The sequence below is a fragment of the Felis catus genome, chromosome C2 (genome assembly GCF_018350175.1).
Source record: "Felis catus isolate Fca126 chromosome C2, F.catus_Fca126_mat1.0, whole genome shotgun sequence".
NCBI lineage: Eukaryota > Metazoa > Chordata > Mammalia > Carnivora > Felidae > Felis > Felis catus.
In genome coordinates this window covers 140679941-140698898 of record NC_058376.1, presented here as the reverse complement: position 1 = coordinate 140698898, position 18958 = coordinate 140679941, and the positions used below count along the sequence as shown (strand labels likewise).

General features: G+C 39.9%; 1 long non-coding RNA gene across 1 annotated transcript; it reads right to left on the bottom strand.

Moving 5' to 3' along the window:
- Positions 1–1090: 1090 nt before the first annotated feature.
- Positions 1091–18040, bottom strand: LOC123380151. The gene is made up of 4 exons (XR_006585567.1): positions 15886–18040; positions 15480–15559; positions 7643–7761; positions 1091–1622 (listed from the first exon to the last, which is right to left on the bottom strand). It is a non-coding gene; the product is annotated as an uncharacterized LOC123380151 (long non-coding RNA).
- Positions 18041–18958: the final 918 nt, after the last annotated feature.

Genomic DNA, 18958 nt, shown 5'->3' with positions numbered 1-18958 from the left:
GTGCTTTCTTATTAAGACCATTTTCAGGTTTCAGATCACAGCAAAAGTAGGGGGAAGGTACAGACATTTCCCATATACCACTTGCCTGCACACATTCACAACCTCCTTCATTAGCAACATCCCCCACAAGAGTGATACATTTGTTACAGTTGAATCTACAGTGACATAGCATAATCAAAGTCCACAGCTCACATTACGGTTCACTTATGGTGGTGTACCTTCTATGGCTTTGGACAAATCTATAATGACATGCATCCATCATTATAGTATCATACAGGCTATTTTCCAGCCTAGAAATCCTCTGTGCTCTGCTTTTTCATCCCTTCCCCTGCCCTTCAATCCTTGGCAATCACTCACCTTTTTACTGTTCCCAACTTGCCTTTTCCAGAATGTCATATGGTTGGAATCAAATAGTATATCACATTTCGAAATTGACTTCTTTCACTTAGAAATATGCATTCCTGCATGTCTTTTCATGGTTTGATAGTTGATTTCTTTTTAGCATTGAGTAATATTCCATTATCTGGATGTACTGCAGGACGTTTATCCCTTTACCTAGTGAAAGTTATTGGATTGCTTCCAAGTTTTGGCAATTATGAATAAAGTTACTATAAACAGTCATGTGTAGGTTTTCGTGTAGATATAAGTTCTCACCTCCTTTGGGTAAATACCAAAGAGAGTGATTGGTGGATCATATGTAATAATACATTTAGTTTTTTTTAAGAATGTGCCAAACCATCTTCCCGGAAGCTGCTGGCTTGCTTTGACAACAACTGGGAAAAGAATGACCCTTGGAGTAGTTTCAGACCTTCACAAACACCAGCAGCTGTTCTCTGGATAATGCTAATTATGTTCTGCAGATTATTATATTCTATAGTTTTAAGTTGCTACTTTCCCAGGAGCGCCTGGGTGGCTCAGTCAGTGGAGCGTCCGACTTTGGCTCAGGTCATGATCTCATGGCTCGTGAGTTCAAGCCCCACATTGCGCTCTGAGTTCCCGGAGCTTGCTTCAGAACCTAGAGCCTGCTTCAGATTCTGTGTTTCCCTCTCTCTCTGCCCCTCCCCTGCTCATGCTCTGTCTCTCTCTCTCTCTCTCTCTCTCTCTCCCTCAAAATAAATAAACATTAAAAAAATTTTTTTAAATAAAAAAAGTTGCTACTTTCCCCCCAACAATAAGGTTATCCTGAAGCCCTGTATAATTACTGTGAACGTATTATGCTTGTAGTACATTATAACTTTTCTCCAGTAAGTATCAGATGAGAAGCTGATGTGATACGTGTAGCTTTTTCTATTTCAAAATAACATAATCACTTTCACTGGAAACCATTTTCAAAAATGCAAGGTCAGTGATCAAGGCTGTACTTCCCCAAATGACATCCTTGTCGCTTCCAAAGTCAGGACACTTTCAGAATGAGAGGCCAAGATAAGGCCTGCCATGTTACGAGGAATTGGCAAAATGAACCTTGGCACAGTCGCCAGGGAACTTGGCTCTCCAAAAACAAAACAGTCATGCCTCTTCTTCTTTTCCCTTCTCAATAAGGAAAGTAAACTTTCAACTTCAAGGTATGTAGATAGTACTCTATTTGTTTTGGAGGAGTTACTGTAAATTTTCCACGGTTGGTACTGCAATGAAGAAATAGGAAAACAGAATTAAACTTCAGTAAATAGACTGCCTACACTCAGAATTCTACAAAAAGTTCATTAATAAAGTTCCCTGATATTTCAGACCAATATGGAGATCTTTTCTTCAATCATGGGGAAAAAAGTATTCCTGAGTTATTCTGGTCAGTTTACTAAATTCAGCTGGATCCAATGTAATAAGTGAAATTATTTTTGTAAATAAGAGTTGTTTAATGTTTATTTACTTTTGAGAGAGAGAGAGGGAGAGAGAGAGAGGCAGAGACAGAGTGTGAGCGGAGGAGGGGCAGAGAGAGAGGGAAACAATCTGAAGCAGGCTCCAGGCTCTGAGCTGTCAGCACAGAGCCCCATTCAGGGCTTGAACTCACAAACCATGAGATCATGACCTGAGCCAAAGTCGGATGCTTAACTGACTGAGCCATCCCAGCCCCCCAGAAGTGAAATAATTTATTTTCTTAACCAGCAATTCTGGTAGCCAAAGTAACCCAAAGCAACAGCAATCTAGTCTACTTTGTCAAGACTGTAAGGTCATGCTTTCCCTGTTCTACCATTCATTGTCTGTCTGAAAAACCTTCCCTCCACTCTGATGCTACTTAAAGTTGTCATGTAAGTCCCTTGTTCCCTTGACTTGATCTATTTCCCCCCCCCCCATCTACTCATGGGGGTTTATTCCCCACCATAAAACCACTCTCTCAAAAGATGCCAATAATCTGCTGATCCTAAAAGATCTCCATGCAGCCTTTCACTCTGATGACTAATCTCCTCTTGCTGGAAAATCCTGTCTTTGCCGGCTTAAGTCAACTTGACCTCTCACTTTTCTTCCAACTTCATCTCTGATGATTTCCCTTAGTGTGTTGTGCTGAGAGCTAGGCTTCTAGGCACATTATTACTTATGTTTATTTCCTCATACATCCACACATAACTGTTGAGTGCCTTTTAAGGGTTTGGCTCTGCCCTAGAGTTCTGACTTCACATCCATTGTCTCTTTTGTCTCTATAATTTCTCCCTCTGCTATTGCATCCAGACTCGAGGCTTTAACCGTCAACTCTATTCATCCCTTCCTTTTTGGCCACTGCCTTAGTACATATATCCTCAAGCATTTCTTTCCTGGACTTTTACAACAGCTTCTTCAATAAGGTTTCTGCTGACAGTTTCACTAACTACCTTCATCCCATAGAAAGTGATCTTACCCTTTCTTTCTCGCCCGTCCTTTCTCTCCTTTATCTCTCTTTGATTTAATATAAAATGTGTTTCAAAATCCCCTGAATTTAGAAAACTATAAAGAAGAAAAAAAATTCCTAAGCCCACACTCAAGGTCAACCATTTCACCTTTAGTGGGCTTTTGGTCAGAGTTTTTCCAAGTACAGGTTTTTTTAAAAAGGAGTCAGGGGAAGTGAACTTTTTCAACCTTCAAATATCAGATATATCTCGTCTATTTGAATTATTCCAAAACATAAAGAAGAAACTTCTCAAATACCTTTTTTGAAATCAGCAAAATTCTGATAAGAAACTTGATACTGATAACTCACCAAAATAAAACAAAACACAAAAGAACAATATATCAATCTCACTTGTGGAAACTATGCAAAAATACTAAATAAAATATGAGCAAGTGTAGTAGAAAAAACAGCAAAAAAAGAGGGCAAAAATGATTTCATATTCAGAACTTTATTGATTTTAAACAGGACATTGATAGGACAAGCAAACATTCCAATAATTGCCTTAAAATTTGCCAAATAAAACCTTTGGTACAATTCAAATTATATTCCTACCTAAAAAAGAAAATCTCTGAGTAAAACTAGGAGAGAATGATACTTACTTGACAGGATACTAATATTCATCTGATCATCATGTTTAATAACAAAAACTGAGAAGTTTCCCATGATATCAGGAACAAGAAAAGAAATTCCATTTTACTATTGTTCTCAAAGCACCAAACAATGCATTTAGACAAGAGAAATATAAGGTATCACTATAAGAAATAAGGTAAACTTGGGGCGTCTGGGTGGCTCAGTCAGTCAAAGGTCTGACTTCCGCTCAGATCATGATCTCACCGTTCACGAGTTCAAACCCCACATCGAGCTTTGTGCTGACAGCTCAGATTCTGGAGTCTGCTTCATTCAGATCTTGTGTCTCCCTCTCTCTCTCTGCCCCTCCCTCGCTTGCATTCTCTCTCTCTCTCTCTCTCTCTCTCCCTCCCTCCCTCTCAAAAATAAAGTTTTAAAAATTTTTTTAAAAAGAAATAAGGTAAACTTAATTATTTGCAGATGATATGCCAGTATGTGTGCAAAATTTGAGACTATCAACAGAAGGAAAAACCTAGAATCAATAAGATTTTATTCAGTAGTTTTGCATAATTTTCACAAACAAGACTGATCTGTCATTTCCTTTGGAGGAACCATCTATGGAATAGTGATTTCTGGCTTCACAAATGGAATTTGGTAGTGTTTCTTCTTTTTGTTTTTAAGCCACTTAAATAAACTGAATCTATCTGATTTTTGAAGGTTGAACAATTCACATGTTTAAAAAACAAAAAAAGCAAAACCCTATCCCTGAAGAAAACCTGGTAGAAACCCAGTAAAATAGTTACAAATTAATTATACACAATCAATAGTTTTTTGATACAAACAATAACCAAGTACACAATACAAGGAATTTAAAAGTATTATCTATAATAGCAAAAGTCTATGGATAAATCTCAAAAGACCTGTGTAGACACCACAAAAAAAGAGAAGAAAAAAAAAAACCTTCAAATTTCTGCTTAAGGCCATATAGGTGAGGAATAATTAGATATATCATGATATTGTATACAAAATGTCAATAAGGTAAAAGAATATTAATAGTTGAATTTCTAAATTTAATGAGATCCTAATGAAAAATAAGGAAGTTTAAGATTGAGGGAAGCAGGGCTTTAAAATTAATGGCTATGCAAACCGTATATCTGACAACAGGTTAATATCTAAAATACATAAGGAACATTGTATAGATATAGATATATAGATATGTATATCATACAACTCAATAGCAAAAAAGTAAAATAATTCAATTAATAAATTGACAAAGGATCTAAATAGACATTTTTTCAAAGAAGGCATATAAATGGCCAATATGTACATAAAAAATTGTTCACAATCACTAATCATAAGGGAATGCGAGTTCAAACCACAACAAGATATCATCTCACGCCTATTAGGATGGCTGTTATCAAAAAAAGACTAAAGATAACAAACATTAGCAAGGATGTGGAGAAAAAGGAATCCATATGCACTGTTAGTGCTAATATACAGTGGTATCGCCCCCATAGAAAACATTCTTGTTCTTGGGGTGTCAGGGTGGCTCAGTCAGTGGAGTGTCTGACTACTGATCTCAGCTTGGGTCATGAGCCCGTGTTGGGCTCCACACTGCGGAGCCTGCTTGAGAGTCTCTCTCTCTTTCTCCCCATGCCCCCACCCCCACTTGTGTGCTCTCTCTCTAAAATAATAATAATTTTTAAAAAAACATTATAGAGAGTCTTCAAAAAATTAACGATAGTACTACCATATGATCCAGCAATCCCATTTCTGGGTATATTTCCGAAGGAAACAAAAACAGTATCTTGAAGAGATATCTGCACCCCCACATTCATTGCAGCATTATTTACAAAAGCCAAGATATAGAAACAACCTAAGTGTCCACTGGTGGATAAATGGATAAAGAAGATATGGTATGTATACAGACACACACACACTGAAATATTATTTAGCCTTAAAAAGGGAAAGAAATCCTGCCATTTGTGACAACATGGCTGAACCTGGAAGGCATTATCCTAAGTGAAATAAGCCAGACACAGAAAGACAAATACTGTTTGATATCACTTATATGTGGAAGAAAAAGATTAACTCCTAGGAACAGAGAGTAGATGATGGGTTACCAGGGAAATGGGGAGATGCTGGTCAGAGTACAATCTTTCAGTTATAAGATGAATAAGTTCTGAGTTCCTAATGTACAAAATGGTGACTATAATTAATAATATTAAATTGCATAGTTGAAATCTTCCAAGATTAATCTATCAGGTTCTCATCACAACAAAAATAAGTTAAAGATAATTATATGAGGTGATAGATATGTTAATTAACTTAATTGTGGCAAATATTTTGCAATTTATATATATAAAATCATCATATTGTGCACTTTAAATTAGTTTTCTTCATCAATATACCTCAAAAAAGCTGGGTAAAAGGAGAAAAAAATTAAATAAAAATAAAAAGGGGCGCTGGGTGACTCAGTCAGTTTAAGCATCTGACTTCAGCTGAGGTCATGATTTCACAGTTCGTGAGTTCAAGCCCTGCATTGGGCTCTGTGCTGACAGCTCAGAGCCTGGAGCCCGCTTCAGATTCTGTGTCTCCTCTCTCTGCCCTTCCCCCATTCTCTCTCTTTCTCTCTCTCAAAAATAAATAAACATTAAAAAATTTTTAAATAAAAATACTTGAGGGGTACCTGGGTGACTCACTCAGTTGAGCACCTGACTTTTTTTATAAGATTTTTTTAATGTTTATTTTTGAGAAAGACAGAGAGCAAGAGAGAGAGACAGAGCACTGACAAGTGAGGGACAGAGAGAAAGAGAGACACAGAATCTGAAGCAGGCTCCAGGCTCTGAACTGTCAGCACAGAGCCCAATGCAGGGCCCATGAACCAGGAGATCATCACCTAAGCTGAAACCCAGCACCTAACAGACTGAGCCACCTAGGAACCTGAGCATCTGGCTCTTGATTTCGGCTCAGGTCATGATCTGATCTTACGGTTCCTGTGACTGAGCCTTGCAATCGGGCTCCAGGCTGACAGTGAGGAATGTGCTTGGGATTCTCTCTCTGTCCTTCTCTCTCTGACCCTCCCCTGCTCATTCTCATTCTCTCTCTCTCTCTCTATCAAAATAAATAAATAAACTTAAAAAAATAAAAAATAAAAATAATTGACAACTCTGAAGTTCACCTGGAAAAATGCATATGTGAAAATAGCCAAGAGAAATCTGAAAAGTGAGAAGTAACAAACACTGTCAGCACTTTAAAATATTTAAAAACAGAGTATTTAATAGGGCACCTGGGTGGCTCAGTTTGTTAGGCGTTGGGCATCTGACTTTGGCTCAGATCATGATCTCATAGTTCGTGAGTTCGGCCCTGCATCAGGTTCTGTGCTGACAGCTCAGAGCCTGGAGCCTGCTTCAGATTCTGTGTTTCCCTCTCTCTCTCTGCCCCTCCCCTGTTCATGCTCTCTCTCTCTCTCTTTCAAAAATAAATAAACATTAATTTTTTTTTAAATACAGTATTTGAAGTAGTATTGTACTGGTGGAGGAGTAAAGAGACATAGCAATGAAACAGAATCCAGAAACAGATCCAAATGCCTATGGGGATTTAGTCTGTAATAAGGATGGAATTTTTAAATAATGGAGTAAAGATGGATTATTTAATAAAAGGTATTTGAAAGTAGAGTAACAGTTGGAAAACTTAGCTGTATTACTACTTAATTGCTTACAAGAAAATGAATTCCAGAATAATAAAAGTCTTAAATTTAAAAAGAGAGAGAGAGAGAGAGAGACTTCAAAATAAGCAGAAGAAAGCAAGTGAAAACCCAGAAGACACAAAGGCAACATTTGTTCTACTTGATAAAAATAATACACTTTGTCACTTTCTTAGGCAAAGATGGACTAAACAAAGTGAAATGAGAAACAAATGAGTAAAAGTGAATGTGTGTGTAATACATGTGACAAAGTGCTAATTCTAACTATGTCATATATTTGACCAAGTGCCAATCTAATAGGAAAAGAATGATATCTTTGTTTCAATTTTCAGTTCTGTAATTATAAATGAACTTGAACTTCTTTCCATGTGTTTATGGGCTATTTGTTTCTGAGTTGTCCTCAGGGACAGGGAAGGAAGAGGAACAAAGCAAGGATGTGGTCTCAGTTGGAGTCTCGCTTCAGCCTGCTCCCACAGGTTGCTGGGGAGCATGAATTGCACCAGTTACCCTACCTTGAGACAAAGGGGGTTGCTCCTTTTTACTCCCATGCCAGTCAGTCACTGACTAGGGCTGAAGATGCAGAGTGGATGAGCTACCTGTTGAGATGGCTCCCATTCACTGAGGCAGTTCTCTGAAAAAGGGTACAGTTGTTATCTCATTGCAACTAAAACTCACTGCAGCTGAGAGAGGGATGCATACCCTACTAACGGGGGTCTGGGCATGGCAGCAACAGCATCTCCTGCCATCACCAAAACAATTTCACCTTGTTGCCCTGAGCTCCAACCGCTCAAGAACACTGCATGTTTTTTAAATATATCTGGCACACTCAACTATTCCATGCCTCTGCTGGAATAACTTTTCTATCCAGTCCAACTATCCAAGTCTCCCACCGGAGTTTCTTGGCACCTCTTGTGGTATTTATTTTGGGTGCTTTTTAATGCAGTTAAATGTTCACATTTTCTTTCTCCAAAATCAAGATGGCAGTCATTCATTTCATCCTGCTATCTGTAACAATTAGTTAGAAGCTTGGGCTTCCTCAAAAGTTTATAAATGCCTTTGGTATGAAAACAGAGTCTTAGTCACCATCTTTCATTCCCTTAGTACCTAGCATGAAACCTAATCAATGTTTGTTGAATTGAGTTGAATCAAGTATAATGTCAAAAAAATAGAAAGCAACCGTTTTTCTTCCTGGCCCATCTGGCATGGAAATAAAATTTTTAAAAAAATACCGATTTCTCATTTCCATTCTATTCCACTCTCTCTTCTGTGATTCTATGAAACCTTCAATATAAACATTTTATTCCCTGTGTCCAGGTTTTTAATAAAAAAGATCATAATTCAATTGACTGCCCTCTATTAAAATTCAGTCTTTTACATCTTTTAATGGTGATGATTAAGAAAACAAAGGCTTATGTTCTGTTTTTAGAGTTTCCCCATCAATTTTCTTTATTATGTTGAGGTCACTTTACCTCTCAGAAAATATGTGACCCAAAAATTTGTTTGAAAAGCACTATCTTTTCAAGGACCTCTTTTATTTCCCCAGGGACCTCTTGTATTAAGCATTTGACATTGGCTTCTGATGTGGATACAAAACGTGAACACTCCGTGCAAAAAGTGGACTTGTTTATAGAAGAAACAATTGATGCCATTATTTCCAAAACTCTCATTTCATAGATGCCAGTAATGGCCAGCAAACCGTGTGCCGACAGATGAAAAATTACTCCACACTTTGCTAAGAAAGAGAGGAGGAGGCATGAGGATCAACATTCGCAGACGAAGACCCTGTTCACCTCACTCGTATTCTCATTTATTGCAGAGTGTCAGGCCAATCACAAATCTCAGTTTGTGTACAGAGGGCATAGAACACTTCTGGCATGCAAAACCAAAGGGTGCATGACTTAAAGGTGAACAATCACAAGAGAATAATCAAATCAGAGATATGCAGCAAAGGTCTCTGAGTCCTACTGTTTTGCTAAACTTCGTATGCAATGTATAGATAATGCTGTTCCCCCAAGGACTGCAGAAACACCTGGGAGGGCCAGCCTGGGCATTCACCAGTCCAGGGGTGGAGGGTGGGGGTTAGGCAGGCCTCCAGCATTCCAAGAAACCCACGCCCCTCCCAAGCTTAACTGCAGCCCACCAGAAATCTCCACGTTACATTTTAGCTAGCCGAGCATTGTGTATAATCTCGTCATCTTCAGTAATAACCCAAACACATAAACATGGGGATACATAGAGTCAGAGGTTATGATCAAGTTTCACACTTGTGTAAAACCCTTACATGGTGCTCCAAGGCTCATAGGACAATGTGCAAACCTCTCAATATGGCTTGCAAGGCCCTCTGTGACTTGTTCTCTGCTTTATCATGCAATATTACCTCAGCTATAAAAAAAAAAAACAAAAAAAAAAAACAAAAAAAAAAACTACTTATGTTTTGCCAAACTCACTCTGCGCTCTGACACCTCTCCCTGAATCTTTAAAATACTCTGTTTCCAGTATTTTCCAGCACTCTCATATCCTATCCCATTGATAATCCTTCAGGTCTTAGGCTAGATGTAGAACTTCCTGGGTTCAAACTTCCCAGTCACCCCTCGATTGTCTAGATGCCCCTTCTTCAGGCATCTAAAGTACTCTATTTGTACTCATCATGCTGAATTATCTGTAATTTTAAATTATACCTCCCTCATCCAGCATTATCCACCCATCTATTATTTGTTTGTTTCTTTGTTTGCTTCATAATATTTGTCACTTTCTAACATACCTTAGCATTTACTCAATGTTTATGCCTGGCCAGGACAAAGTAACTAGTATCAAATCAGCCCTACTGACATAAACACCTATAAAACTAGAAAAAAAAAATACAACAAATATTTTCAGAAACAGACAATAGGCAGCACAGCGTTATGAGCCCTAGTGAGGGGAAAGCCCCAGCTTTCTGCCTGGAGGTACCTTCCAGACTGTAGCCCGGGGAGATGCAGCCCCAGCAGAGAGCATGGTGGTCCTGCTGCATTGAGCAGAGACATTGGACTTCAGGGCTGCTAAGGTACCTGGAATTTGGGGGAAAGAGTCTTAGAGAGGAGAAAGTTTCACAGAGTAAGAGCTCCAGAAATGTTCCTAGAGGTTTCCATTAGTCATTAGCTGAAAACTAAACTGTGGACATGAGGACAAGACACCACAAAGCCTGGAATCAAGTGCCAGAGGACAATAAGCTGAACACAGAGTCTAGAGTGGCACACAACTGGGAGTCACTGGAACTCTTACCAGCTAGTGGCTTGTGGGAAAATATCAAGCAGGCAGTATACCTGCAAACAGGATTGCAGAAGGAAGAAGAGATAGGGACAGAAAAAAAATTTTTTGAAAAAATAATGGCTGAGAAAAAAATACAAAATCACCAATCCAAAAGTCTCAATTAACCTTAAGCAATATTTTATTTTATTTTGTTTTATTTTATTTTATTTTATTTTATTTTTAAAGCTGATTTATTTTTGAGAGGGTGGGAGGGGCAGAGAGAGAGGGACAGAGGATCTGAAGCAGGCTCTGTGCTGACAGCCAAGAGCCCGATGTGGGGCTTGAATTTACCAACCATGAGATCATGACCTGAGCCAAAGTCGGGAGCTTAACCGACTCAGCCACTCATGTGCCCTAACCTTAAGCAATACTTTAAAAATCAAGAAGAAACAAAGAAAAAAAAAAAAAAGACTATACCTAGGCACATTCTAATCCAAAGTTAAAACCAATGCAAAAGAAAAAAAAAATAGAAAAGAAAAGACACATTCCAGGGGAACAGTGGTAAGAATAACCAGTGACTTCTCACCAGAAACAATATAAGCCAGAAGACAATGCTACGTCTATAAAGCACTGAAAGGAAAAGCTGTCACCCATGAATTACATATCTAGCAAAAAATATCCTTGAAAAATGAAAGTGGGCTAAAAATATTTCCAGATGAACAGATGCTGAGAGAATTCACCACAATCAGACTCGCTCCACAAGAAACGTTAAAAGATTTTCAGACTGTAGGAAAATGGTACTGTGTGGGAAATCAGATCTACATAAAGGGATGAAAAGCACTGGGAATGGAAAATACGTGAGCAACTGTGACAGTCAGGTAAAGAGGCGTCCTCAGAGGAGAAGGGCTTAACCGGAAATCAGAGGCTGAGAGGAGCAAAGAAGGCCTCTAACTACAAGAACAGAGAGAAATGACTAATTCCAAGACTGAACCAGAGAAAGTAATAGATGAACCTAGTGCTTTTGTTGTTCCAGAAAGCAAGGAAGCTGTCAAAGGAGTACATGTCAAAAGGACTCAGAAGCTAACTTGAAAGCCAGCAAAATAATTTTGAGCAACAAAATGAATAAAGACAATCATTGATTATAACCTATTGATTAAAATAATGGGGCACCTGGGTGGCTCAGTCAGTTAAGTGTGCAACTTGGGCTCAGGTCATGATCTCACGGTTCGTGAGTTCGAGCCCCACATTGGGCTCTGTGCTGACAGCATGGAGCCAGGAGCCTGCTTCGGATTCTGTGTCTCCCTTTCTCCCAGTAGAACATCAATCCCACGGAAACATGGACTTCAATATGACGTTCCTCTCTCCGTCTCAGGATCCTCAGAACTTAGAACTTAGCATATAGTAGCCACTTAAAAAAATGATTATTGGATGAATAATTAAGTACACCTTTTAGACTGTAAGCTGAAGGCAGAGCCCATGTTTCCTACATGACTGTTTCCCCATGGTCTTGTGGGTAGAAAGCCCTCAATAAGCATTGGTAGAATGATTAAAAAAAATTAAGAACAAAGTCATCTGCCTTGCCAGTATGGAATGAGGCTAAACTTACATTGAATTTCTTGCCGTTATCTCAAAAAAATTAAATGAAAAATTAAGTTAAGCCATTATCTGTTAAAAATAGAATGGCTGCTGGACAATGGAGATACACATTTACTAAGTTATCTATTATCTGCTCTCCCACCTCTACCAAAAAAAAAAAAAAGAAAGAAAGAAATGAAGAAAGAAAGAACTATAAATGGAAACATTTTACCAGGGTTTTTATTTCTGCTGGAGCAGATATCCCAGGTATTGATTACCAGATGGTCATGATAATGGCCATGAAATTTCATTAGCACTAAAAATGCTAGGCCCAGCAAAACGTTGCTTACAAGGTTTTAGGTTTCTTATAAGATATACTGATAATGTGAATTAAAATATCCTCTTAAGTATACCCTGCCCTGATTTTATTCTTCCTGTACTTCCAAGCATGAGAAAAAAGAATTCACTTTCCCACTGCAATCCAATATAGACTGAACCAATTTTCTCTTGCCATAGAAAATGGAATTATTTTTAAAAACTAAAGTGGGAAATAATCTCAATTTCTTTAAAAGAATCTTTCACTAGCTCTGCATTTCATGACTACAAAACCAATATTTGGTTCAAAACTGCCACACCCATGCTCATATTTATTACTCCCACCTTTCTTAAGACATTAGTGTAACAGTGTAGAAATTAACATTTTTAACACTTTAAATTGGCTTATTAAATATAAATATATACCAAAGAGGATCCAAATCATAAATGTACAGCTCAGTGAATTACGAATGAACAACGGACCCAGCTGTGTAACCAGAACCCAAGCCGAGGAATAGAAAGTTATTATCACCCCAAAGGATAACCTGGTTTCCCGATCATCATGCCTTCCTCTCTCCCCAAAGATATTCTCTTTCCTGACCTGAAAGAAGACAGATAAATTTATGCTCGCCTTTGTGTTTTATGTAAACGGTATCATGGAGTATGGACATTTTTGGTATCTGGCTTCCTTCCCTCAATATTATGTTTTCATAGAGATTAATTCTTTATCTTAAATTGAAATCCTTATTGAATTTGTGTGATAAAATATAATCAGATGTTATCCTTGAATTCATTCTCTTTACAAACATAAATCTTAGCAAAATATAATTTTACCAAATACTATGAAGTCACTAAAATAGTTAGATATTGAGAATAAGAATAGCGAAATCAGATTTTATGGAAGGTAATAAAAGCATCCAAACGAGAGCTCAGCTAAGTGATCTGCAATACATTGCTGACTTTGTTCCTGTTTGTAAATCTTTCCAGCTAAAAATTATTGTGGACATATTGAGTGATATGTTTTTCGAGGTTATGAATACTTCATTGCTCTTTGGTGTTAGATGTGAAGCGGCTGATTTGTAGAAAGAACTGTGCATCTGTGTATCACTCAAGTAACATATATACTCTATTGGCCCTTCCCTTTCATTAGGCTGTCACTGATACTATAGAGTTTTACAGATTACAGGTTTTGCCTAAAGCTTCAGTCAGCTCCCTTACCCAGTAATTGGATAGACAGATTTGGCTCAGTTCAGCAAGTCTGTACTTCTGTATGCAAAAGAAGGCCTGCATTGAAAAGCAGCAACCTTTTGCCAGGTCAGGACAAACAGAGCTCCGTGGGGAAGTTTTAGAAAACCGCTTTTGGTCCCGTGCCTACACCCTTACCAACTGACTTTCATAGTTTAAGGATGCGTACGCATCATTGTCTATTAAAAAGAATAATCTGAGATACAGGCTTTGTTTAAAAGGATACCTAAATTCTAAACTTCAACATGTTGGCTTCATTAAAAATGGGTGTTTTCTAACTTTCTGCATCCAGGTACACAGAAAACGTGAAGCTGGTTTTCAGACCGTGATTTTTATTTGTTTTCAGGACACAGCATTGCGATAAAAGCAGAATTACATGGATGCTCCAAGCTGCTGTTTAATTTCAAAAACTCTAAAATCTAAAGTTAATTTGTTCATAGCACACTTGTTCTATAATAAAACTTAAATCTGGAGTAGTCTAAGTAATACATTTATGTTCAGTGTGGGAGAGCTTATGACACCAGGAAAACCTCCACTTTTTCACTTCATAAATTTACTGCTGTATTGGCCCAAATATAAGACTTAGTTAGGCTGCCTTAATTTTCAAAGGAGAGGAAAATTTCGAGCTGCAGAAATAAACTCTGTCACCTAAAACTTTCCATTTCTAGCCCCCAGGGCAGTTGAAGGAGTGAAAAGGTGCCCTGACACCCCTTCCTTCCTTCTGCTTTAGGTGGTTCCAGCTAGTGTTACTGATACTGAAATTTAAATACAATTGCTACCTTAGCCCGCCAGCCAGTCTGTTAGAAGCTGCATTCTGTTACTCGGCTGGCTCCGAAAAGGGGCTAGTGTCTCTCACAGAGTCAAGCATTGTTAGAAACTAAAAGCTTTTGAGAAAGGAGATGTTAAAACAGATTGAAGGTGATTTATCACCTCTCTCCTCCAATTCTTCCACTGCTCCTCTCCCTGCAGCAGCTCCAAAGTAAGGCTTGGCCCAGGAGGAAGAAGTAGCAGTTCTCGACAAAAGTGGTGAAGGTTTTTGTGAGCTGTTGTCCCTGCTACACCAAGCCAATTCTGTAGCTTGGAGAGGAATCCTGACCCTCGAGACAAACAGCACTTACAGTGTGAATCCTGGGGGCACCTGGGTGGCTCAAATCAGTTAAGCATCTTACTCCATCTTGGGTCAAGATCCCACAGTTCACGAGTTCGAGCCCAGCGTTGGATTTGTGAGTTCAAGCCCCGCATTGGGATCTCCACTGTTGGCACAAAGCCCCCTTCAGATTCTGTGTCACCCTCTCTCTCTGTCCCTTCCCTGCTCACTTGCTCTCTCTCTCAAAAGTAAGTAAACGTGAAAAAAATCTCTTAAAAAATAGTGTGACTCCTGGCTTTCCATTTGCTCTTCAGATGTACACAAGTTTTTTTTTGTTGTTGTTGTTTTTTTTAACCTCTCCAAAAGACAGTTTCATCATCTGTAAAATGGGAATGCTTTTTCTTACCTCACAGGGTTGTTTTGAGAAGTAATGGGAAAATGCATATGGCTCCCTTAGCACATAAAAAGCATGAATAAATATTAACTAGTATGACTAGAACCTTTGGAACAACAGGATGCTGTAGCCCAGGCTGCTACTGCCCACCACAGATCCATTTTCTTTGTTCCCTGGCATCCAACTACACTACATGGGTTCTCACAGGGATGGGGTCACAGGGCTGAGTTCCAGCCAACAGAATGTGAATAAAAGGTAGGTGTCCACTTGTGGCTCAAAGCTTTTAAGAAGTTGGTGCCCCCTCCACTTTGTTTTTCTCTTTCCACTTAGATGCAAAAGGTGAAAAGTCCCTATGGAGTGGTGGAGTCCAGATAGGAATAGCCAGAGTCCCAGAATAACTGCATGAAGGAAGACAGCCATTGTTACATCCCAGCCAAGAACAACTTCCCTGGATCGTTCTTTGTGTCATTATTTATTTCGGGATCTATTTGTTACTGCAACCTACCTTGGCTAATTAAAACAGCTATGGAGAACCAGGATTTACATTTAATGTACTCTTGGTCTGGTGGGTCTCAGCAGTTCTCACTATAAAACAAATGAGAAATTTTCAGTTGATTAAAGGTCTAGCTTAGTCTTGCACCTTCACAGCTCTATGTAGTTTGTCCCCTGAGCTGAATTTTCTTCCATTATTGTTCATTCTATACAGCTCCCAGATATATGTGCTCCCCTTCTGTCTCCTAGACCCAATTTTCCTTAACACAGCCAAAACAAGGTGCCATTTTTGTGTGTGCTTTATTTAAATCTAAAACGAAGATGAAAGCAAAATCAGGAGTATAGTTCTTTAACCCTAAGAGTTTCCGTAAGAATACGTATGGATTTTACTAAGCATAAAAGCCCTGTAGATACTGAACCTGGATTCTTTCCTGTTTGGTTCCTGGACTTGGGTGGTGAGTGCCATCTTGTTTCATCTGCCCTGGAGCAGTCTACCTAAATACACAGCTCTGTTCAAAGGAAAACACAAGCTTCCTGTTTCCGGTAGAAATGTTTCCCGATTCAATCCTCCCCCACCTCACTGGTTGGGACCCCTGGGGCCTGTCTCAGCTTTGCAGTCCATGTGTGCGTCAAAGGTGATTGAATGCCTCCAGCCCCAGTAAATGATATGACCGTTCCCAGCTCCAATAATAAGCTTCCCCCTATTTTCTGAGGTGCTCTGTTCCTGAAGTCAGAGATTGTTAATATCACAAATGTACCGTGTTAAAAAGGTTGTGCCTCATGACTGAGTTCATCTAGCTAAAAAGGGGACAGCTAAAAATGCTCACAATACAGGTAGGGAATAACTACCCAAGCTTCCCATAAAACATGTATGTTTCCATAAAGGGGCCTACTCTCTCTCTCCAGCTCCATGAAAGTTTCAGAACTTCTTGGCCATAAAATAGAAACTATCAGTGGTGGAATTATTCAATGTGCTGCAGATTAATTAATAAACTAAAAAGTATCAATTTTAAATAAAATAAAAGGCAGCTTTAAATAAAATACAGGAACCCAAACTGTATACTATTTCTGTAGCCTGTTATCAATGGCACTGCTAAATCAGGGTGACTTTATCAGTATAAAACACTTTGGAACAAAAACAACAGCAAAATCTGATTTTCATTATCCAAGGCAAGTTCTCTTGTCTTTAGTTCTTTTAAAACATAGCTATAATTTCCCAAATGCCATATATAGTAGATTCAAACCACCTCCAAGCCAACGTCTATCTGGGCCAATGATTCGAAAATAGCAGTGGGGATTCGGTCAGTTAGGACCAGAAACATGCAAATTTGAAGGCAGGTTTGGATGATTAAGCAATTACGCAAGACCAACCTGAAAGCCGACTTAAAGTTTTAGTGCATTCCTCACAGTGACAAACTGAGATCACAACCTGCTATGCTAAACCGAGGAGCTTTACAGTGTTCTATTAACAACCAAGAACAAAACCTCTGACATCTCATTACTAACAATATATATAAGAAGCCATTATCGGAGGTTTAAGGAACTGCATAGTGCTATTTTAATTACCCATTGCAGGCAAACTGTGATTGTGTCTTCGCCAGCATTTTATTAGAATGTCAATTCGATTGAATTGCATCCCATGGGGAAGATTAGCATGGATTTTTAGGACGGATGTGTGAAAGTGTTGCTGTGTCTACGCCAACTTTTAAAAGTTGTGCGCTAATTGGAGTGAAAACGGAGAGAGAAGTGTGAGATTCCCAGGTCCAAGAAATCCTGTAGCCATTCTGGCTTTCACTCCACCCTAATCCTGTGTGTGCAAATGGTACAAACTGAACACAAAGCCTCCCAGGCATCAGCACTGCACTTTGAGCATTATGAGAGGATAAAGGGATTTAGGATGAGAATATGTATGTTCAGACCTCTTCTTCCCAGCTTAAAATGGGGAAGGGATTCAATAGTAAACCATGCACCTCAGGGGGATCTACTTGAAACAAATTTTTCCGTCTTTTCCCAAAGAAACTTAAGAGTATAGCAGTCTTCGAGATCTGGGGTCACCTACGGTAACATCTGTATTTGACTGGAGAAATAGAGGCAGAAAATTAGGGCCATCTGACTAGCATATTAGTGGCAAAGAAAGGTCCCAGGTTTCCCAAAAGTCAGTCCAGTGCTCTTCGTTTCTACTATTATTGTAATAGTTTCTACTTTCTAGACAGTGCTCCAACACTTTCCATTTTTGTCTTTTTTTTTTACTTGAAGCTTGTAATTGAGGGGAAAATCTGAGTATATAATACAGGCAGATGATTACTTTCTTTGGCCGAGTAAAAATAGGACCAAGTAAAGGAGATGGGTAAAAATGGTGGAGAGATGTATTGGTAAATTTTTTTTTCCCCAGAGGAAACAGTGCTTATAGGTCACTAGTCTTTGAAAACAGAGAACAGCCCTTGAGGAAAAGCTGTGAGCTGCTTTTCCTGCGGCTCTCCAGTTCCCGCAGCCTCCTTCATTTTTCCGTGTTTTCAGGAGTTATCACTGGCTGCCCGGATGAAAATGAAAATCACTTCAGAAAAACTCAAAATAGGCTTGCCTCCTTTGTGGTGATTGGGAAATCCAGCGGCCGTCTGACGATACTTCCAGAATTAAAGTGCCAAGCGGAATCAGCCACTCTGCGGACAATCTGCCCACTCTCTCCCCTCGCACCGATCCCAGGAGGAGAAGGGAGAATGGCAGTGGACTTGGACCAAAGAAAGAGAAACTTTTACGCTTCCGGAAAGAAACTTCGGGTGTGGTACGGCTGCAAACCACGTGCTCACGCAGCTCCCTCCGCACCACCACCAACCTCCCCACCCCTGACTCAGGAACAAAGATGAGGGGTGAATCAGGAGGTGAGGGCCCTCCCTCTGTGGAGCCCGCAAGCCTCCCTGGCCAGATCTGGGCGTCCGCTCCAGACCTGGCAGGTACAGGGGTTTCTTGGGAGAGAGGAATGGCCAGCCAGGCAGGCCGGTCATACATAGATCAGGTCAGGCCTATGGAAAGTATCAAATCGCCTGCGCCCCTGTGGCCGCCACTCAAGCACAAACAGGTGCCGGTCTTCAAAGCCCAGGAGCATTAAGGCGAAACCTGGCAACTCAGAAGGTCTCTGCGCCACTGCTGCCGGCTCCCTTCTAATTCCCACCCTCCACTTCCCCTCTTCTCTCGCCCCTTCCCTCCTCCTCCTGCCCTCCCCCGTCCTCGCTCCGGGTTCCAGAGCTCACGGCGCCCCCCTCTCTTCCCCACCCTGAGCTCGCGGGGTCCCCCATTCCCTCATCTCCTCGGGTTCTGGGATGGGGAAAGAAAAGCCCTCCTCTTTGCCAACAGTGCCGGGCTTTGGCTTTAGAGCTCCCCACTCTCTGCCCCTCTTCTAAGTTCGGGCTCTCAGGGACCCCCCCCCCCCCCCAGTCTGTTTCCCTGTCCCAGATTCCGCTCTCGCGGGGGAAATCTCCCACCCTCTTCCCCTGC